The 23,914-nt window shown below is 41.0% G+C and overlaps 1 long non-coding RNA gene across 1 annotated transcript in view; it reads right to left on the bottom strand.

Annotated features, from left to right (window-relative positions):
• Positions 1–23,914, bottom strand: part of LOC136875289 (uncharacterized) — a 340,845-nt gene that overhangs the window by 103,223 nt on the left and 213,708 nt on the right. The window contains exon 5 of the long non-coding RNA XR_010860419.2: positions 7,566–7,609. This is a non-coding gene — a long non-coding RNA (uncharacterized lncRNA). The remainder of the gene's footprint in view (positions 1–7,565; positions 7,610–23,914) is intronic.

The raw sequence follows: 23,914 nt of genomic DNA, 5'->3' as shown, positions 1-23,914 counted from the left end.
TACTGATCAATACAGAGAGGTGTTAAATGGCCGTATTGCCAGGTCTCTGGAAATTTCAGGAGATCTCCCGATTTTTTGCAACACACCAGAAAACCCGAAAAAAACAAAAATCTCCCGAAATTTCTTCTAATCCAAATTTAAGGAAAATGAATAAGAATTATTAACATATAATATATTATATATTTGTGCCGAAAAGCTCTTTCCTCGTCTCACTGCGTGACGTTTTATCGATAACATCACTCGTTAGGTACGAGTTACATAATGTCTCCCCTCTTATTCAACTCAAAACTCACGCTTCACTGCATCATTCGAAGGGAAATCACCGACACGCATACAGAATACAAAATCTTCATCCTGTTACGACTTTAAAATTCGCACACAATTCCTACGCCTGATGAATAACTACATCTACAGGAGGAATGGGAAGAAAGATAAGAATAAGAATATAGTTGCCAGAGAGTACGGGAGAGTGAAATTTTATATGTTCCTCATGTGTTGGGTATTCAGCCCAAAGTCTGGTTTGCTCCTCTACAGCTCCACCAACAGCTGTCATAGATAGCCTAGGTGTCACTGAAGAGGCATACTAGGGAAATGAAGAGTGAGGTAGTTTCCCGTTGCTTTCCTCACTGAGTCAGAAGTTGCTATTACATATCAGTCTGCCAAGCCCACTGAAATGCATGCACCAAGCGACTCTATGAGCTACATTTTCACACCATTCATAACAGGGACTCGCTGCATAAGGAACGGTGTTACTAGAATCGCTCATACCTCGGTCACTTTCATATTGTCAAAGCCAAGGAAGGATGAAACCGAGACAGGTTAATGAAAGTTAAAAATTTATTCTAGCCCATACCAGAAGATATAGTGCACTGTAAACACTACATCCAGCCAGCAAAGGCATGACTTCTCATAATAACTTCAAATGACTATTGAATTCTTTAATTTGTATTATAACATTTCAGTGCTAGCTAAACTACCTATATTTTCATTAAAACTCCCTAAATGTTTACGTACAATCTACCGATTTTTTATTTGCACACCTGGCAACACTTAAGTGGAAAGTGAAACAGGGTCTCATTGCATGAATAAATCTGTGATGTAGGCAGAACTGAATATCAGATGTAAAGGATGCCACACAATTACATTTTATGGAATGTAAGCCTTTAATTTCCACGAAATAAAGAAAATGAGAAAAGGAAAGCTAAGGGAAAGGAAAGATGATAAAAGCAGGAACAGTTCAAACGCTAGTTATCAGCACTGCAAGGGCCTCAACTGTTTGAGGGTCACCCCTGATTTGTGTGAATCAGCGTTTAAGAAGCCACATCTGTGTCCCTGATTCACTTCCTTATTAAGTGATGCGGTATTTGCAGCGAAGTTGGCACATTGGCCGGACTTTCTCATGGTTGTAGCACGCTTGACTTCCTGATGTGCCCTTCCCATTCATCTTCATGTCCCCCACTCTCCGCTTGACCCTCGCATTCCACACTGCCACCATTTCATTCACATTCCACAGGACACTTACTATTGCAGCTATATATAGACACTTCACGCGATATGATGGTAATGACAATGACAGTTATATGCCAGGAATGTACAGAATAAGTAGTACTGCAAGCTTTGGAGCACACGATAAGCTCAAGCACGCACACAGTTCTTCGGCCACGCGAATCGCCAAGGAATGTGCCTTCTACAGCAGCGAGCACACGTTACAATTGCAGATGTATAGAGCTGCCGAATCTTCATGCACCGCCACTTTATAACACAAAGAATTTTACAATCAGCAAGAAATTAGTGAATATCCTTTAAAGTTATTAATTTGAAGTGATCTACCTAGAAACAACTTTAACAAGCTACACCAATAGGTCTATAAGAAAGAGTTTCTCAACCGGTGATTCGCGAACCCTTGGGCGTACACGGTGAGGCTTTCAGGAGTACGTGAAAAATAATCAGTAACGGGGAAAAATACGAAATATACACATCAAATCCGCTGAAATTAGAGGAACTGTAGAACAATATTAGAGAAGATAGCCTATATGCTGCATTCGTAAATACCGGGCGAGTTGCCGTGCGTGTAGAGGTGCGCGGCTGTGAGCTTGCATCCGGAAGATAGGTTCGAATCCCACTATCGGCAGCCCTGAAAATGGTTTTCCGTGGTTTCCCATTTTCACACCAGGCAAATGCTGGGGCTGTACCTTAATTAAGGCCACGGCCGCTTCCTTCCAACTCCTAGGCCTTTCCTATCCCATCGTCGCCATAAGACCTATCTGTGTCGGTGCGACGTAAAGCCCATAGCAAAAAAAAAATGCATTCGTAAATAGAGGTGCGCCGTAACATTTTGCATAGTGTGAATATGGAAAACCACGGGAAAACTTCTGAAGGGCTACCGACAGTGGGACTCGAACCCACTATCTATCGTATGCACAGTTAGGCAGTGTAAACCGCGTAGCCAACACGCTCGGTGGAGAAGCTTGTAACCTCAATGCCGTCTCATCACAAAAATCACTACTAGTATTATCATTACTACTATTACTATAGCTTACAGGGTTTTGGAAACTGTTCTTGTTTAACGGGGATGTCTTCCCTCTTCCAGGACCTGCTTTCCTCTCCTTTAAAAGGTTGATTTTGATTTCGTCATCACACTACTTTTTTTTCACAGATTGAAACAAACAAAGAAAAGAAATGCAACACCAAACTGTAAGTGAAGGCGACAGCCGTGGCAACATTTTAATGTTCCCGCAAAGCCTAACTCTCCCACTAATTATAAAACCTGAAGAAAATGAAATGGTTGTTAGTAGTGTGATATGCTGTATGTAATTGAATATGTGTATGACGACGATCACAGTTAGCCTCCGATCTAGAGGAATTCATCAAACGTGGTTAAAATTCTCAGACCCGGCCGGGAATCTAATTCGAGACCCTATGAATCACTATGCTGACCACTGAACCACGGAGCTGGACTTTCAACGATCGATAGCATAACATATAACATGACAAAACGAGAAAAATGTTTTGGACATATTAGAAACGTAACCAAAGTAATTAATATTTGATTTCCATTCCGTTATAACACTATGAAGAGGCAGATACATTTCCTTAAAAACCGCAAGTCACGATACCGATGCAGTCTAGCATTCTATCTCGCACAGTTAACTTACTGCTGGGATAGTATGATCTACCCTCACACATTGGCTTCTTGCCTAAAAGTCATACACCACCTCCAGAAGATAGACGAAAAATAAAGTTCTTCTGTAAGAATACCTGAAGACTGTAGGTAATCCTCAGCTACCTAGGTCAAATGATGCAATCGTGGAGCGAAACAGACCTGAGATCTAGACATTCAGCCCCCTCTACAGGAAAATCTCGTTTAGAAGGTACTTCAACATTCCCAACTAAACAGGCAATCCGACGACAACATTTTCTTCCAACCATCAACCGGAGAAACCTGGTTCAGAAGAGGACCATCCTCCAACGCATTCAAACTGGCCACTGGCCATGGAAAATGTGGGGACGGTCTTCATAAGTGCGGGTAAAATATCTTCACTAAATTGTGAATGTGGTGCTGGAAGGCGAACAACGGAAAATTCAGTGACTTCCTGATTGCGCCAGTTGGACTGAGACTAATACGTAAAGCTTTATATGTGTATATTATCTTATCAGTTGTTATGCTAGAAGTTTACCCGTGATTGTGACAACTGAGTTTTATGTTTTACTAATTATAATTTCAATCAATCAATCAATCAATCAACACTGATCTGCATTTTAGGGCTGTCGCTCTAGTGGAAGATTCCCTATCAACTGTTTGCCTAGCCTTTTCTTACAAGGTTTCAAAAAACTTTATAATTTATCAATTTCCCTTGATAAATTATTCCATTTCCGAAATATTTCCGATAAATTAATATTTCCCCACCTCCCAATTTGTCCTCTTAAATGGCAACGTTATCTTTCCTACCTCTAAAAGCTCTACCTGTATGTCATATGCTTAATAATAACCGACCAACTGAGCTATCTCCCTCTTCTCAAGCAGAATCTTGTATAGTGTAAGAATCTGTGTGTGGGGGGGGGGGCTAAGCATGTGATAGTCAAATTTGATATCATTTCTGACCTGGAAACGAACAGAAAAACGACACAGGAAGTCAGCTCGGACTACCAGTATCATGAAATTTATGACTTACTGAAGTTGGCTGGTGCACTGCTCCTCTTATTCATAAGAGAATATTTTTTAAAGAGCATAACTATTTTAATATTTTACTAAAAAAATAAATCTATTACATGCTATTTAACCACCAAGAAAGTAAGTTATTTATGGTAACCACATACGGTAATTGATACCAGACTCGAAAACTATATTTAGTAATATAGAAAATAATGCCAGGCTGGTAATACGTGTTCGAAGTTCTAAAAAGAAAAAGTGACAATATTTCCTTTTCAAAGCCCCCCCCCCCCCTCTACCGTAGATGCGAAACACTCGCCAGATGAGGCATGATCCTAACAGCAACCTGCCTGAGATAAGAATAGAACTACATCCATGAAGCTGCTGAGCACTAAAGCAGTAGTATAACATACCAACCCCACCACCACCCAAATGCTGAACCTTAAGAGAATATATCGCCGCTGCCGAGACAAAACCTCCTATGTGAAATAATTTTAGCTTAGAACTTTGCCTGGTAAGGTTCTGTCATCTAAGGTGCAATATCGTGTGCATTTTGTCAAGGCATTCTCGCTCTTCACAATGTATGTGCTGCGGGTCAGTATAACTCCAAAACATTATCACATAGGAGGTTTTGTCCCGGCAACGACGATATTTGTTATTTAATGGAATAACAACACTCCATAAAGTAGATCATAAACTTACTTCTCTTTTAACTTGAATGATTTAACAGATTCATAAATTAAGCTTTTCCTCCGTGCAACCGATATTTCATGAATGAGCAGCAAATGTCATATTGCATTTGGTGTGTAGATATGCAACTACCAGAAGTCCTAATACTAATACGATATTCAGTATCAGTTTATTCGCTAAATAAACATTTTTTTTAAAACACACGAAACCTCTTAATCTCTTGGCATGTTGTGCTGGTGCAGTGATCGATTAGAACGCACCAAGTTGAGTACGAATGCTCTAAGTATTGTATAACTGAGACCGGCTACGTACAGTAATTAGTTCAGGCGGTTGCCTCAAATGCTCAACGATGCGAGATCGAATCCCAACGCAGATCGTTTGACGTTCGAGTGTACTGCTAAGTTGAGGAATCCTTTTTCAGAGAAAACTTCCTAGCTCCGGCGACACTTAAAATATAGAATTGAAGGAACTTAAAACATTATTATTATTATTATTATTATTATTATTATTATTATTATTATTATTATTGACTACTGATATAAATAATTCAGTAATAAATAGGTTCCCGCCCGAACAACAACCGCACGGTTAGAGATGGGGGCATACCACCGACTTTAGGTTTGGATTATTGCTACCTTTGATAATATTCTAACCGACAATACATAATTACAGTATCTTTATTACCTTTTACAATTTGTTGTAGCAGAGTTACTTTGTTCTTATATTTCACACATGTTGCTTCGTTTATCGATAGAAAAAAAGTGAGAATCAATATAGTCCAGATGTCTTGTGCTTTGATAGCAGTCAGGCTAAGTGTCTCAGATGATAGACAGCCGTCTTTCCGAGCCCAAATTAACGGGCTCGATCCCTACAGTCCGGTGTCATTTGAGGGTGCTAAAAATACGCCAGTCTTGAGTCGGTAGTTTTATTGGTACGTAAAATAATTAACGCGGGACAAGATTCAGGCAGCACAGCGTCTCGGAAAACCGTAAAAGTAGTTAGTGGCACGTAGAACCAATAGCATTACAGTATTGAATAAAAATAATTGGTCTACCTATTCCAGAGTAACAATGAAAAAGGACGAAGAGGTGCAACCAGGGGTTAAGCGGTCCGTGGTAGGAACGGAAGAAACGGATTAGGATTAGAACACTCGAATGCAAATTGAATTTATCTCCTGGCCAGTCCGCAACCCGCCACAGACACCGGAAATACGCGATTTGGGTGTTGCGTCACAGGAAATGCGTCACGGGACCACGTGATGTCTTCCATTGAACCTAACAGTAGTGCCCCACGTGACGGAACGAGGATGGCTCGCATTGTGTCCACTCCCACTCCCCTATCTGACGAGCCGCATTCCACCGGGCGCGATTGGGAATTTCCGTGAAAGAGATGCTTGCTGGCCGTTGGCGACGTCCCACATTACTATGTCCTGATAAATAATGGTAAACTTTACACAAGCCTACATACATACATTATCGACTTATGCGTTCAGACTGCAAGCCTCTGACAAGCTCTGTGGCCTCTTCCTTCATACCTCTTGTCTTTAAATAATTAGAAACTGAGTCCAACCATTTTCGTCTTGATCTCCCTCTTTTTAACTAAACTAAACTTTTAATATTTCCCAGGATCACTCGTCTCACGCCCGTCTGCTGGTTCGAGTCCAGCCTGGAAAATCAATGTACACTATATATACTGTATGTCGTCTTGAAAGTGCACACGTCAACTCTGAATCATTCATCTAGGATCAAATTTTGTTTTCAAAACAAATTAATCTACCAAACATATTTATCTATAAATTATGTGCATGTATAAATTGTGTTCTGTACATTTTATAAAATGCCTGCTGTCATTTCTTGATGGATACAGTACTTTTGCATCCATCTCTTTGCACAGGCCAGAGTAAAGTGTAGCTTCCACCGAAGTCCCAGTCAACATCCATGGCTGTGACAATATGGAAGTTGCTGGGGTATGGGTAGTGCTGAGTAATAACATTCAGAGCATGACTAGTGTTGTGAAAGGTGCTGTTCATAGGGTCAGTCATGCTACAATAGTACTTTCTGACCAGTGAGGAAAGCAATGGCAAACTACCTTACTCCTCATCTTGCCTAGTACGCCTCATTTTGGTGCTGCCATTGGGTTTTGGGGCTTCCTTATAACCGCATAACCTCTGGTGGTGCTATTTGAGGATCCAACCAGCCTCTGGGCTGATGACCTAACAGACAGACATTTTATAAATTGGTCAACATGATCGAGCACACTTATTGTACCGTTAGACGTCCACTTCCAGCAGAATAAGGTCCTCTCTGATCATTCCAATAATCTTTCTGACCATATTAAGGTATGAGGTTTTGAGAAGTAAAAATAAATCCAGTTCTATAGAACGGCATTTTGTTATGAAGGTAGAAATTACTACTTGTGAATTGTTAAGACTGAAGTTTCGAGTTTATGAACGCACACACACGTAGGTCACGATTTGAGGAAAGTCTGCAATTTTTTAAGAAAACAACTTCTATAGAATAATGAAGTAAACAAAATTTGACTACATGATTGGCTATATACCACGGACGATTTAGACCCCAAGCAAAGCAAGTCCCTTATCAGAAGCTTATTGTGCTATTTTGTGTACTAACTAATACAGCAAAACACAAGGTTACTTATTCCTTTTCTATCACGAAGATCACAGTACTACCACAATATTCTCCCCTTATAAGGCAGAGTTACTTACCGGTAAGTAATTAGTTCACAGGGAACAGCACTGTCCGCCAAGTTCTGGAAAGAAAGAGCATCATATGAGAACACAAGAGAAAAGAGCCCTGGAGTAGGACAGTGGGCAGAAGTTAAAAGTTACAAAACCATAAGAAAATTATAGTTAAAGAAAAGGGATCTAAGAAAGTTAATAAGCAGCCCTGATTTCATTACAATGATTGCATCAACGATTGATTTTCAATCTTAATATACAGTAGCTATTGTGAATGATGTAAAGAAGGCTATTCTAATGAGTGTTTTTACTACGCAACAGTACCTGAAAAAAACCATTCTAATTAACTAGCACGAGACACTTCAGCCACCAACGCACTGGCAAATGATACAAATGCTACACTTTGTCGCTTTAACAACCGGTAAGTCAATCCCACCATGCGTCAGAGCGTATGCCTCTTTATTTACACAACAGATCCACCACGAAATAATTGTATCACAACGACTGGCTTTCTATTTCGTGCGTACAGGCGCCACCAGCTACTAGCGGATTGGCTAACGAAATAACAATGAGTCGCCCGCCCGACTGTCTCCTGTCCCGCATTAGTTGCGTATCTGCGCGATGAGGAGCGCTGTTCTCACCCGAATAGCGTGACTGGTGGTGAAGCTCTTTTATTAGACGACAATTACAGTTTAAAGTCTAGACATTATTACACCACTAAGGCGACACTTTATCTGTTACAGTGACGACTTAATACGTAAGCCATGCGCGCATGCAAATTCGAGACGGATTTCACACGCTTATGAACCATTAATGTGTGACGTCAGTAAGCACCTGTCGTATCCATGTGACGGCTTCTCTTTTAAAATATGACGTAAGTGTGTGTATGTGTGCGTGTGTAATTTCTGAAAACGAATGGTTCTTCAAACACTTATTCAGCGAGATACAGAGAGCGTTGCACGAGAGGTCGGACTTTAGACTGGGCCATATATCATATCCAAAGTGCGCACAAGTCACGTGATTTCCTGTCAGCACTAGTGACGTAATATCGTATCGCTCTCGCACGAAAGGAAGAAGAGATAAAACATATTTGCAATAGAGATCTCCTAATGTTCAACCAGAGAATGTTTTACATAATTTTCCACATGCAGATTCCATGGAAGTTATTTGTTGAATAATATCAACTATCTTGCAACAACGGTAATGACAAAATGTGAAGTTAAAAATGGGACTGAATTTCCAATATATTTGACTGACTACACATGATTCACAATAGCTCTACTTTAGAGTGTGTAAAACAAACACATTGCGAAGGGGCGAAACTTTTGAATCTTTGAGGAAGCGATGGCAAATCACTGTGACAATGTTATACTCTTCCGCTCATAAAAGTTACGAACTGATTTCATCATATCACTGATTAAACTTTACAAGACTAACGCACTCTTGTGTATCATACCACAAGAACACTTTAGCCTAACAATTTACGATAGGTACACATTACATAATTAATTATAACGAATTAAATTAATTAAACTAATTAGGGCCGCGCAGCCTCTAACAATACCTAGTAGAATAAAATGAACTAAGGATTTTTAAAAGAATAGCATTTGCCGTTGAAACTAGAATCGGGATATCTTAAGTGAAATAACTCAAGATCTACTACGGAAGGATAAGCCTTTCTAGATTATCTACTTTGAGAATATCAAGGAACTGTCTGTTAAAACTCAAAATATACAGCATATAATTTACGAAATGAATCACGTTCAAAAAATCTTAACGGATCAAATTCCATTAATCAGATCATATGAGGTATTGTTCAATATCATCATCCAGGTATTCTGCCTTATGGCAGGTCTTGTCGTGGCATGAACCTCTTTCACTTTTGCCTGTCCTGCGCCAAGTTCAATATAAGGAATAATAAATTTAAAAAATATATATATTCTGAAGAATATACTCACCCTCTTTGTAAATTCCTTTGCCACATCATGTGATTCTGACCTTTCTTCCTTTCCAAATGCATTCCGAAGATGATGATCCATCAGAACTACGCAGCACGAACTTCCTGAATTATCTAGCTCTAGCTTCTCTGCGAGAGCTGTTTTAACTCAACGCCAGGGTATTACCCCGAGCCGTACTGTTGCCAACCTCACAACGCACAAAACCAACTACGGTCATCCCAAGTTCTTGCAACAAGCGTACGGTTTAAAATACTGTTCTATTGTTTACAAGCCGTAGGACGTCATACTGACGAAGGTAGGTTTTAGCGATGCTGGGACAGCAAAAATCTAGGACTGAGAAGGTATCGTCTGTGGCCTTAAGGTACATTCTGGTATTTCGTGGTGTTCAGACCCCTATCTCCCAAATGCAAGAATGCAGTTATTCCATAGTAAATTCTGTGAGGTAGGCAACTTTCCATAGATTATCCTTATTAGAAGAGAAAATGGGAAACCACGTTGGAAACAACCCGTCTCCCGGTTAACTTCTTATTTTGTGTAGAAAACTCTAGTATACGAAACATACCCAGCTTTGTATGCTCACAATTCATCATCAAAATAATCTAGTTTACTAACTCTGAAATCACAAAGAAATGCCCGCTGCAGGAGTGAAGAACCATACATATGAGCGAACCTAAATTTCTACCCTATAACACATTCATACAATGGTTAAGTGATGCTATGACTAGCAATTGGGAGTTATCAGTCCTAAATAGTTAGCGTGCTGGCCTTTGGTCATAGGGGTCCCGGGTTCGATTCCAGGCAGGGTCGGGAATGCTTTCTTTCTCAAGTGGAATTCACATGAGATAAGGACTACATTTCGAAGAGCCTCCGTGGCTCAGGCGGCAGTGCGCCGGCCTCTCACCGCTGGGTCCAGTGGTTCAAATCTCTGTCACTCCATGTGAGATTTGTGCTGAACAAAACTGAGACGGGTTAGGTTTTTCTCCGGGTACTCCGGTTTTCCCTGTCGTCTTTCATTCCAGCAACGTTCTCCAATACCATTTCATCCATCAGTCACTAATCATTGCCCAAGAGGAGTGCGAAAGGCCTCGGCAGCCGGCACAATTCCTATCCTCGCCGCTAGATGAGGCCTTTATTCATTCCATTTCTGACCCGGTGGAATGACTGGAAAAAGGCTGAGGATTTTCATAAGGACTACACTTCGAAAACAACGGAATGGTTCATCTACCGCTAATATCTTCCTTTCAACGATATAAATATGAGGTATTGCTACAAAATATCGCAGAAGTAAGGTCACTTTTCTAATAGTCACCGTTACCTAGAACGATCGCCATTATCTGTGATACCATTATTTCGGTATAACTATCAAATTCAACACTCTGGCTGAGACACACTACCCTTGTGACTAAGCTATGGGACGTACAATTCTGGCAGAATCCGATCCATACAAAACATAACACTCCCATTTCGAGAATCTGGCTAGGATTCGAAATGCAGCTACGATCCCGTTACAGAGTTTTGAACACTTTCCTCAAGTTTTATTTATTTATTTATTTTTTAGATGAGGAAATTATAAAGATCAATTCTATTCACTAATCAGCGTTTAATCATCTAAATTATCATTCTGTCTGGGTGTTTAATAAAAAAAAAGTCGTTTTAAATGGCTAAATATGATTACAGCCACGGGACCTCTCGTTTTACGCGAAACCCGAATCTTGGGGACGCAAATTTAAATTTTAAAAATCCCACATTAATTTAAAGCAATTTGAGCTGCGGCTGTGTTGGTGAGGAACCAGAGACGATGTCCGTTATCAAGCAATGAGAAGTGACCAAACAAGCGTGTAATTCAGCATCTATCATACCGTGATTGGAAACGTATAGAGGCAGGATGGGTGATGAGTTTCCGAGATGGGGAATACTGTGCACGGTGACTCCTGCACGAGAAGTAACCTCCCTACACGCTTGAAGTACCTATTCTATTCGTCATTCACTGGGAAAAGTTTTGCAACCAGTTCATCTGTTGACACTGGAGTGACATTAGCCAATGTATCGACTTCCTCGGGTGTATTGTTTTGCTTTCCAGACCACATTCGCCGTCCAGACAGCTCGTCAGCTGATATCCTGCGGCTGATGCCCCTTTGATGAGTACAGGTTCGAGTCCAAAGCCTCTGTACGAACGAGAGAAGCTACACAGTTTAGTATAGGAATATCACATGGAGAACTCCTGACTGTCACTGATCTCGGGCCTCTGACTCATCTAGTCAGTTTTCTTATCTGTGTGACTCAGGAAACAAGCAGAAAACATAACGGAAAGGTCTCGATCACAAACACTGTACTCTATGACTGATCTAAAAGCCAAAACGTCATACATTAATTATTCAATATGGGCTTTAGTAAAGCAGAATATCATTAAAACGAATAAATATCACTTTTAGTTTATAATAGGGAACAACAAATTAGAAAAAAAACACTATCGTCAAAGCTGCCATGCACAGGATGAAAGTAGCGTCTTCCCCCCCCCCCCCCCACCATTTGTAAGTAAATGTTGGAATTTATGCTTTCGAAATACCTTACCACCGAGTTTGTCGTGCGCGGTTTGGGTCCGGGAGATTGTGGGCTCAATTTCCACCGTCGGCATCCCTGAAGATGTTTCTTCGTTGTTTCCCACTGTCACACCTCACGTCGCCAGACGTTAAACCACTCGCAATATATATCTTACCAATTCCAATCCACCATCTTCATTTCTGTTCAAAATTGGTTTCTGTCCCGGCGTTCACATCACTAGTGTTCTCTTAGCACCAGGCCTGCAGAACTGACTGATAACGTGGCCCTCACGCTACACAGGGCCATTCCCTTCTCGCTAAGTTTGCCTCTACAGCTACGTCATTGCCTGCGTCACAGAAGTCTCAAACCCTTCCTCTCCTCCGCCCGACAGCAAGGTCTACACTGCCACCGGTAAATTTGAAGGAAAAAAAAATGTCTATCGTGCGAAAATCTTTTCAGTTCTAATAAAACGCGGGCATCAAATCTTGCTCGTCGTAAGCAGAGCGCCCGTGCTAGAAATACTTGTGTACGGGGTTGCAAATCTCTTTTCCCTTAGTCGGTTTGTACTTACCTACCTTGTTGACTCACGGCTGCGCACGCCTATCGATAACAGGCTCCAGTTACCTATTTTGGTCTACATAAAACTATTTAGGCTGTGGCATAAGGACTGACAAAATAATTTGTTAGTGTGTGTTTGTATTTGTGTACTTTTCTATCATCACCGTTACATGGGGAGTAGCTACTTCTATCGAAACCTATTTAACAACACGTTTCGCTACAGAAGCAATGTGAAAGTATTCGGCAATATTCTCTTCATAAATGTTCATAGGAGAATTGAGCAAAATGTAAATTCATTTTATTCTGTACTTCACACTTCATGGCAATCTTTCAAGTCTGGTGAAAGAAGAATTTGTAAGGTACGAAAAAGTTAAAAATGACAAAACATGAAATTTTAGGCGTAAGGCTCATCTCTAAAGACGATAGGCAACTTGATGTCTTCGAGTGTGCAGATCGAGAAAGGGTAGCGCTGACACTGATTCAGAATATTTGATAAGATAATCAGCTATGTGGAAAATAATATGGAAAGGAATGCGATTGTAACGAGTGATCTCAATTTACCAATGCAAACTGGGAAGGTAATGCGAACGACAGAACGCATGATCAACAAATGACAAATAAGTTAGTATGGGAAGCATAGCTGATTCAGAAAGTAATGGAACCAACTAGAGGGAATAATATTCTGGATGTAGTGCTGGAAAAACCAAATGGCTGTGGAAGTAAGGAGAAATTGAAGGCACTTACTAGGAAATTGAATCTAGCAGAGAAGTCATCTAAGGATAACAGGGCCAAGCACACAAATACAGTCATACAAATTTTAGTGAAAAATGGAAGGGTATGTATAGGTACTCTAAGGCAGAAACAGATTCCAAGAAGGATATTCCAGGAATCATTAATGAACATGGGGAGTGTGTGTATACGATGATCTTCAAACGACAGAGGTATTAAGTCAGCAGTATGTCAAGATTGTTGGTTACAATGATAATGACCAGATAGAGGTGACTTGCTAAATACTGTAAGTATTAAAATTTACCTATGATAACAATATTTACAATAAGGTACAAAAGTTGAGAACTAGAAAAGCAGCTTGAATTGGTTAAGGTTTCGGGGGATATACTAAAGACAATGGGTTGGAATATAGTACCGTATCTGAAGTACTTACAGTATTTGACTATTGTTTGGATGAAGGAGCTATACCAAATGAATGGAGAGTTGTTACAGTAGTTCCTGCATATAAAGGAAAGGGTGATAGACATAAAGCTGAAAATTACAGGCCAGTCAGTTTGACATGCATTGCATGTAAGTTTGGGAAGTATTATTTCTAATTATGTTAGACAGGTTTGCGAAATTAATAAGTGGTTCGATAGAAGGCAGTTGGGGTTTAGGAACGTTTATTCCACCGAAGCTCAACTTGTAGAATTCCAGCAAGATATAGCAGATATCTTTGATTCAGGAGGTCAAATAGATTGTATTACGATTGACCTATCTCAGGGTAGATCTTGGAAGGCTACTGGCAAAAATGAGTGCAATTGGACTAGACAAAAGAGTGACTGAATGGGTGGCTATATTTCTAGAAAATAGAACTCAGAATCAGAGTAGGCGAAGCTTTATCTGACCCTGTAATAATTAAGCGGGGAATTCATCAAGACAGTATTATTGGACCTTTATGTTTTATATATATAAATGATACGAGTAAGAAAGTGGAATAAGACCTAAGGCTCCTCGCGGGTGATATTATCTAGAGAGTAATAAATAAGTTACAAGATTGTGAGCAACTGCAAAATGACCACGATAATGTGAGATGGACAGTAGGCAATGATATGATAAACGGGGTTAAAAGTCAGGTTGTGAGTTTCACTAACAGGAAAAGTCCTCTCAGTTTTAATTACTGCGTTAATGGGGTGGAAGTTCCTTTTGGGAATCACTGTAAGTAATTCTGTGTTAATATAAGGAAATATCTTCATTGGGGTAATCACATAAATGTGACTGTAAATAAAGGTTACATATCTCCGCACATGGTTATGAGGGTATTTAGGGGTTGTAGTAAGGATGTAAAGGAGAGAGCATATCAGTCTCTGGTAAGACCCCGACTAGAGTATGGTTTCAGTGTTGGGACCCTGACCACGATTACTTGATTCAAGAACAGGGAAAAATCCAAAGAAAAGAAGCTGGATTTGTTCTGGGAGATTTCCGACAAAAGAGTAGCGTTACAAAAATGTTGCAACGTTTGGGCTGGGAAGACTTGGGAGAAAGGAAAAGAGCTGATCGACTAAGTGGTATTTTCCGAGCTGTCAGTGGAGAGATGGCGTGGAATGATAATAGTAGACGAATAAGTTTGAGTGGTGTTTTCAAAAGTAAGAAAGATCACAATATGAGGATAAGGTTGGAATTCAAGAAGACAAACCGGGGCAAATATTCCTTTGTAGGAAAGAGTTCGGGATTGGAATAATTTACCAAGGGAGATGTTCAATAAATGCATTCACTGAAGAAAAGACTAGGAAAACAACAGATAGGGAATCTTCCAATTGGGCGACTGCCCTAAATGCAGATCAGTAGTGATTGATTGATGTAACTGTTTCTTTTCCTAGTACTCTGATTACAAAGCATGTTTCACGCTTTTTATGCAAACACCGTGTTGAAGACATTTAATTATGTACAGTATGTCGGTAGTTATGAACGTATACTGTACACCCCTCCAGGCTTGCACTACCTGATAACGTCCTGGCCTAGCACTCGTAACAGTTTCTCATTCACGCAAGAATTGTAAGTGCTTGTGACCTTGACATGGTGGTACTAAAACGTTTTAAAGGACAGTTTCTCAATATCTTTCGTATGTTCGGAACTATGTACCTGTCTTAACAGCTGTTTTCTAGAATGAAATTATGTAAAAGACCGATCCGTTCCTCCATGTCCGACGTTCACTTCAAAAACTGTCAGAGACCAACCAGTGCTCCGAAGCAGACTCCAAACTCAGAAAAAAAAAATCATCCAACAAAACAGATGCCAGACTTCTGGAAGCCACCTCGAATAATTAATGTCTTACGTCAGTACTTAAAATTGCGTGCCGTTTCAATTTTTTAAACTTCATTTGGGCTGTAACAAATCCATTTTAAATGTTCGTAACTTTTTCGAAATCAATGCGCCGGGATGAACGTCTCAAGACGGTTGAGGCGCTGGCCTTCTGACCCAAACTTGGCAAGTTCGATCCTGGCTCAGTCCGGCGGTTTTTGAAGATGCTTAAATACTTCAGCCTCGTGCCGGTAGATTTACTGGCACGTACTAACTCGTGCGGGACTAAATTCCGGCTCATCGGAGTCTCCGAAACCCGTAAAAGTAGGTAGTGGGACATAAAGCCAATAACATTATTTTTTTGCTAGGGGCTTTACGTCGCACCGACACAGATAGGTCTTATGGCGACGATGGGATAGGGAAGGCCTAGGAGTTGGAAGGAAGCGGCCGTGGCCTTAATTAAGGTACAGCCCCAGCATTTGCCTGGTGTGAAAATGGGAAACCACGGAAAACCATCTTCAGGGCTGCCGATAGTGGGATTCGAATCTACTATCTCCCGGATGCAAGCTTACAGCCGCGTGCCTCTACGCGCACGGCCAACTAACATTATTATTATTATTATTATTATTATTATTATTATTAATAATAATAATAAATGTATTGTTGAAATGTCCATTACGTTATTCATAAGAGTTTTCCACCGAGTTAGACTTGAGTAAAATGTCCTGACCTTAAAAAGCAGCACCGTATTCAAACCAAGCACGACTTCTCTAGTTTTCTGGTCGCATTTCGTGTTGCAAGTGTGAGAAGGGAAGGATCACATACGAAATTAGTGCATCCGAATCACGTTATATTGAAGGCGTTTGTCTTGGAGAAGGTTCCGCGCGTGCAGAAAATTTTGTAAGGTAACGTTTAAGAACACGACGAAAGCTACGTAGCCTAAAGAGGGCAAAGATCAGCTGAGCCCAACAGATTAAGTAACAATAAGTATTTTTCGACACTACTGATGTTTAAACGCAAGAAGCTGCCATCAACAAACCATAGCTTCTAACGAATAAATTCCCCATAGGGGTTGTAATTAGGAAAGATAAATACCAACAAATTGGCCGTACTGTTAGGGGCGCGCGGCTGTGAGCTTGCATTCGGGAGATATGGTTCGAACCCCACTGTCGACAGCCCTGAAGAGGATTTTCCGTGCTTTTCCATTTTGACACCAGCTAAGTGCTGGCTGGGGCTGTACTCTAAGGCCACGGCCACATCCTTCCCACCCATAGCCATTTCCTATTCTATCGTCGCCATAAGACCTGTCCGTGCTGTGCGACGTAAAGCAACTTGTAGGAAAGTCATCGCCCAGAAGTTGTTTACCTGCCTGAGGTTGCTAAACTGCGTATGAACTCGCCCCTCCCATTAAAGGAAGGTCTTATATCGTGTCGAGTTACACTAAAGCTATGGAATGAGAGATTTTGAGTTCACTCCTAGAGCCCTGCGCGGATATACAAAATAACATGCGCATCCGCATCGGCAAATGGTTATCCGCGGATATTATAAATATTTACCTTACAGTATATTACACCCAAGATATTGAAACGGATAGATCAGGCCTGACACCTGGCAACAGAACCCCTAGTCACAGGTTTATGAGGGATTTTCTCTTGCGACAACTACCGACGTATTGACCTTTGTTTCTTTCTTCCACTGATTGCGGACAGAAGCCAGTTAGCCTAAGGTCAGATTTACGGCTTTATTGTCTCAAGGCACTACATATCGCCATTCTCCCATACCAGTGTCGAGGGTTGCCTAACTACCAGCAAAAGGAAGAGTATACCTGAGTGAAAATCAATAGACATCATTATTTAGAAATTATCACCAAAATTATCCGCAATGGCATACGGTTTGTATCCGCCATGACACTAACTTCGCGGATACCCGCGGATAACCGCATCCGTGCAGGGCTCTACTCACTCCATATCTGCTAATCCTCTCGTTTGGTCCGAGAACGAGCGAGCTGCCAGAGCGAACACAGTCAAAATCAAATGAACGGCTCTGGACAGACTCGAACCAGACTCATTGCTGCTCGATCAAACTGGGCGACATTTGGAGTCAACAAACTCTAAACTCGATCACATGCTAGCGATGCCAGTCCACTCAGTTGTTCAGTAGCTCAGATTGATCTGGTTGCGAGTTCTTGCTTACTGTAGTTTCTGCTCGGCGAGTGTGCCATTACGAGTGTTATATGCCTTAGGGGGCTGTCACACTGGATCGATCGAACGACTGCGATCAACCGACTGAAGAATCAAACTTACAGAGGGCAGTCGTACCAGTCACACAGCATCGATCGTCAGCAATGAACTACGAGCGATGAGATCGACTGGTTTGTGAAAACAAGCGTGTCCGTTTTTCAGTCGCAGTTGTTCGATAATGAACGTAACCTCGTGGTCTGTTAAAGAAATCGACAAATTAATTTACCTAGTGAATGAGAACGAAGTGTTATATAATCCTAGACTCCCTGGATATAGTAATTGGGAGACCGTGGATTCTGTTCGGCACGCTATAGCTTCGAGAATTGGGACGAAAACCCTTAATACCTGTGTGTTATGAGTAGTGTTCTCATATTAATTGGTAAATAAAGTTACACTACAAGTAGTAATTATTGTTCTCATGACTTAATTGAAGACAAGCTTGGAAAACATAAGCAGTACCTCCATCTCTTCCTAATGAGCACATGAAATGAACACCATTGTTCTCTTTATGACAATTATATGCCGTAAGTACTATATGAAGTGTTTCTTTGTCACAATGATGTAATTCATTGTTTCAGGGAAAACTGTGCCAAAAAGATGGCAAATTCTGAGGGCAGGCTATCGAACTCAGAGAGATAACATATCCTCGTCAGGTTCTGCCGTACAAGAAACAAAAAATGGGTCTACCTTGATGCTCTGAACTTTTTGGGAACCCTTCATTGCTGGAAGAAGGTATAATTCTGTAATATTTATTTTTATTAGTAGGCTTACAGTACAGACCAATGTTCTAGTAGTGAAAGAATGAGGGGGAAATGCAGTCTGTAGACCATAAGCTCTACCGATCTGTTCATTAATGTATCAGATAGACTGAAACTAATATAGTATAATCTGACCTAACAATCATCTTACTAAAATAATAAATTATTGAAACTAATAATTTTGTAAACAGAAGGCTTGTGTGCAGACTAAAATTTACCTCCTATTTAAAAGAATTGCATTAATATGTTCTTTTTTTCTTCAGTTCTATAACAAACACATCTATAGAAATGGCAGCTGGTGTAGGAGAGCCTTCCCACCAAGCTGAAATGGAGGAGGCAAAAATAGAGTTTGTGCTGGAGGGGTCTAACTCCTGCCGTTCAGATATTATTGAATGAACTTCAGCTTCCAGTCAGTGACTTCTTCTACAAAAAGCTCTGTCAGCAGTTTAAAAAAAAAAAGGGAAATTTGAAAGTGACGGTGACCTGTTGAGTAAATATTTACAAAATAAACTGAAAACTGAAAAGAAAGCATAACCAATGTTATTTTTAGAGTTTTTTCATGATGACATGGAAAGACCGAGTGAACTAGGTCGAAGGATTTTCAGAGTTAAAGTTCAGGAACTGTTGTATACAATGTTCGATCAAGAAAGAATCTAATAAAATGTATGTCTTTGAGAGGTGTTCTACCTTTTGAATTAAATCTGTTTCCTTCTACTTATCTATCAACATCTATCAATATTAGCACATGATGGGAAAGTAACCTTAACTCCAGTTTTTATTAATTTTTAGGTAATAACATTATTACAATATCTTAATATGTATATTTTACGTGGTAGAACTTTTATGGTTACAAAAAAAGAGTATTTTAAAATACTGGTAGTAGGTCCTTTCTGTGTGTATGTGGTAAGCAGTTTTACAGCACAGATGGTCTGAAACCAGGCCGGTGTATTGACAGTTCTGTCCAAGAACACTGTTGATCGCAACTGCAAGCTCATTACACTAGGTTTGTACAGCACAGATGGTACGAGTAGTTTTGTCCAGGAGCCGACTGGCTTCATACAGAATACTGTTGATCGCATATGCAAGCTCATTGCACTAGATTTGCTGCACCTATTCATTGCTGCGTACTATATTGCCATCCTGGGAGGAATACATATTCTAAATACCTACTTCAAATTATTTACCTGTTCCAGTTTTGCATTGCCAACTTGATATTCAGTTCTCTTTTAGGTGACTTCCCTACTGACATCACTTACGTCTTGATAAGACATTTTCATGCCATACTCATTGGATCTTTTTTCAAGTCTCAAGGTATTAGGATTGCACGGTTTCAGTAGACCAAATCGTCCGCATAGGACAAACTGCTTACTACAGTTCTACCTAACCGAATCGCTCCCTGTCAACTTATACCTTTCTAACTTAGCTTTTATCTCCTCATTCCAAGTACTCTCCTGCCATTGATCATACCTGTTTGGACCAGCAATCAATCTCACTACTTTCATGTCATGTCTGTAGACGGGCTGAGGCGCTGGCCTTCTGACCCCAACTTGACAGGTTCGATCCTAGCTCAGTCTGGTGGTATTTAAAGGTGCTGAAATACGTCAGCCTCGTGTCGGTAGATATACCGGCACGTAAGATAACTACTGCGGGACTAAATTCTGGTACCTCGGCGTCTCCGAAAACCTTAAAATTGGTTAGGGGGACGTAAAGCCATAACATTATTATTAGACGGTGTTACGCTTAGTCAACGCGGAAGACTATCAGATTCCAAAAGGGTTTAACTGACAGAACTAAAAGATGGACTTTTGCGAGGATAAATATAAGTGTTTAGTAAACGTAAATGAAAAGAAAGTTATTGCAAAACATAGCCATGATAAACGTGTGAAAATATATTGAACTAACAGAGGTTACGTAACTCCACGAAGAGAAAAGCCAGCGGTGATCCATGTGAGCGGCCTATACAAATTTGACAGAGCGTTGATTAAAGCAGATCTACCTACATTGACATCCTAGGGCCTGTGATTTAAAGTAAACATTTACCACGTAAGGTAAGATATATCCTGAACTACCTAAAAGTTTATAAGATGCTTATGACTCAAGTATCACTTGAAATTATTAAGAGCAATGGCGAATATTTTGTTTGTTAATGATTGGACCGGTCATATCGCGGGTTACGAACATCTTCGTTACCGAAAATCTGCCACCACCCCCCTCCAATTCCCTTCCCTTTGCCTCGACAGCCGATGACCATGCCTTTTTGCAACTCTTAAATCGCTTCTCTTATCGATGGCAGCAGGAAGTGCAATGTGTACAGACAGCCTGTGAGTCATTATATACCCGCATTTACAACCCACGTCACGGAGCATTTGCCACAGGATACGCGCCGCAGATGGCACTTATAGCAGGTGGTCATAAAAATGGGATTCGACTGCATATTTATAAACGAGTAATTATTAAAGTCACTTGCATCTCTTAATTCCTCGGCATATTTTATGTATAAAAAACTAATACAATACCCTATATATTCGGGCACTACAGCAACATTCATCATCATCATCTCTTTTAACGCCGGACATCTGAATTACCCACACGCACTTGCTGACCGACCTTCCGCGGGAGCGTCTGAATTCTAAAAATGCGCTAATTTACAAAAATGTCGAATGTCTATTGCTGAACAACGATGAAACTACGTAGGAGAGTCAGTAAGTTCGTAGTCTGGTTGCCTAGTGCCGCTGTGGTGAACTGCAGTTGCACCACAGGATGTTACCGTGACAGTTCTTCGCTAATGCCAGCATGAGGCAGTTTCATGCATACAGTATAAGCAGAACTACTGTCTGTTGTGAAGGGTAGTTCAAGTTCTGCCAAAAATTAGGAAAATCCGCTAGCGAAACGTTTGAGATGATCCAAGTCGAAATCGCCCGGATCATCAAGACGGGAAAAAGGCGTGAAAAGGCAGGTCGGAAGACTGTAATCCATGAACTGTTAGCTCCAGTTCACGACGTATTATTGTAGTATGTACACAGATGTACATTGTGTTGCCTACACTGTACGCGCCAGCCCAACCCTGGTCATCTGTTGAGTAATAAGTGTGCGGACATTGGGTCACCCATCCAATAGTTGACTACGCCCGGTTTTGCTTAACTAGCATTCTCAACTTTATAGTATTATAATTTGTTTTAATCCGTATGTGTGTGTGTGGCCAGGAACAAGGTCCGCATTCAGTGACTGACCAGCACAGCAGTTACGTGTTTCGGTAAGTGGTAGTACCGGACGGTCTCCATCCAAGTACTGACCTCGCCCAATGTTCTGAGCTGTGAACGTAGGGACTGTTACCTATAGGGTTCGCAGTGACGTCCACTTTAGTAAACCAAGAGTTTACTTTGACGTGGGTATGCGGATATTAATTTTGAATAGTTCAGCATTGGTAATAGGCAGAATTTAATGTTTCCACCGCCTTGTCTCCGAGAACCAGTGCTTCATCTTATGGTTTTCTACCATGGTGGTGATGATTACTACTTTTGTGTGGAGGCATTTGAATAATGGTGCTGAGGGTTGGCGATCTTGTATTAGTGAGGTTGGAGTTGGTTTTAGACGTGGAAGTGAGAATTTTCGTGGAGGTTATTGATTGGAGTAAATGAATGTACGCAGTATTGCCTACACTGTAGGTGCCAAACCACGATTTTATTGACTAGTACTGAAATGAAATGTCGTATGGCTTTTAGTGCCGGGATATCCCAGAACGGGTTCGGCTCGCCAGGTGCAGGTCTTTCTATTTGACACCCGTAGGCGACCTGCGCGTCATGATGAGGATGAAATGATGAAGACAACACATACACCCAGCCCCCGTGCCATTGGAATTAACCAATTATGGTTAAAATCCCCGACCCGGCCGGGAATCGAACCCGGGACCCTATGAACCGAAGGCCAGTACGCTGACCGTTAAGCCAACGAGTCGGACTTTGACTAGTACTGTACAGTAGTCACAAGTCCACGATCTTACTGACTGTAGTACTGTAGTGAAACAGTCTCAACGGTAATAACGCGATAAATATGACTATTATTAATATAGTGAAAAAGTTTATTTTAGAATGACGTTTTAAATGTATTTCGTCTATGTTTGCTTTTTAGGGCAATCGTTTTGTATATAAACTTCCCGTGTGTAAGACACATTCAGCCTTCTGGAATGATATTTCTCACTAGGCTGCTTCTTCCATGTCACATAGCACGAAGAAACATAAGAATTTCATTCCTTGATTTGCCCTTCAATACTGGATTGTAAAATCAAAAAATACTTCCTTAAATTCATTGCAGGAATAGCTGCATAAGCTTACCTGTTATTTCCCACCAGGCTCTTTTGCCAATGGCATATAGGTAATTATTCGCAAATTGATTAGAGATACCTGTTATTTTAGCGAAATGATGCTGTGGTCCGCCCAGAGAATATAATAGTACGGCGTGGAGCGTTACAACATGAGTACATGGATTCAGGCCACAACCACCGCCGCCAGGGTGAAATGCTACGCGTCGCTGTCGCCTAACACGGATGTTCCGAGTGGATACACGGGCCGCAGTGCATCACATCATTCGCGAATTCAGGACTGGACAACAACGAAGTGTCAGCATTAGAATAATCTCTTCGCAATGGGATGCAGGATCCGCCGTCCTACTAGCGTACAACTACTCACTGCACGTCACATACGACAAGGGCAAAGGAGCAGCGCCATAGGACACTTAAAAACATGGTAATAGGTTGCCTGGACACGTGACCTGAGATACCACTTTATACACGCCGATGACAGGGTGCATATGAGGCAAAGGAGTCCTCTTGCAAGCACGGGACAGTTCAGGCTAGTGGTGCGGGTATCCACCTTCCCGAATTGAGGCCAACTCGATCGATGAACACTCCACGGGACGCTTGTTTTGATTCCCAGGTTCATTCGGCCTCAATCCTATTGAACAAGTGGGATGTTGTCGAGAGGAATGGCCGCACCCGAGATTCTTCGGACCAATCTCCGTACATTAATGAAGGCTGTGCAGTATAGTGACGGGACATTCGATTCATTTTACTGAATCGATTTATTTGATTCCGTTCACGTTACTGAATCGATACAGTGATCCGATTCACGGCACATTAGTCACCGCTCCTACTGCATCTGTGTAGTATGTACTGGTAAGACAGCAGCAACAGCATTCAGTGCTCGCTGCTGCCATCTGGTCTTCATACTATGAACTCCTTAGAAAAAAATACTAGTCACTCTAATACATCGAAGGTTTCCGGCGACGCAGGATGGGAAAGGTCTCCAATTAGGAAG

The sequence above is a fragment of the Anabrus simplex genome, chromosome 1 (genome assembly GCF_040414725.1).
Source record: "Anabrus simplex isolate iqAnaSimp1 chromosome 1, ASM4041472v1, whole genome shotgun sequence".
NCBI lineage: Eukaryota > Metazoa > Arthropoda > Insecta > Orthoptera > Tettigoniidae > Anabrus > Anabrus simplex.
Note: the sequence above shows the minus strand (reverse complement) of the source record. Positions and strands in the feature narration are given on the sequence as shown.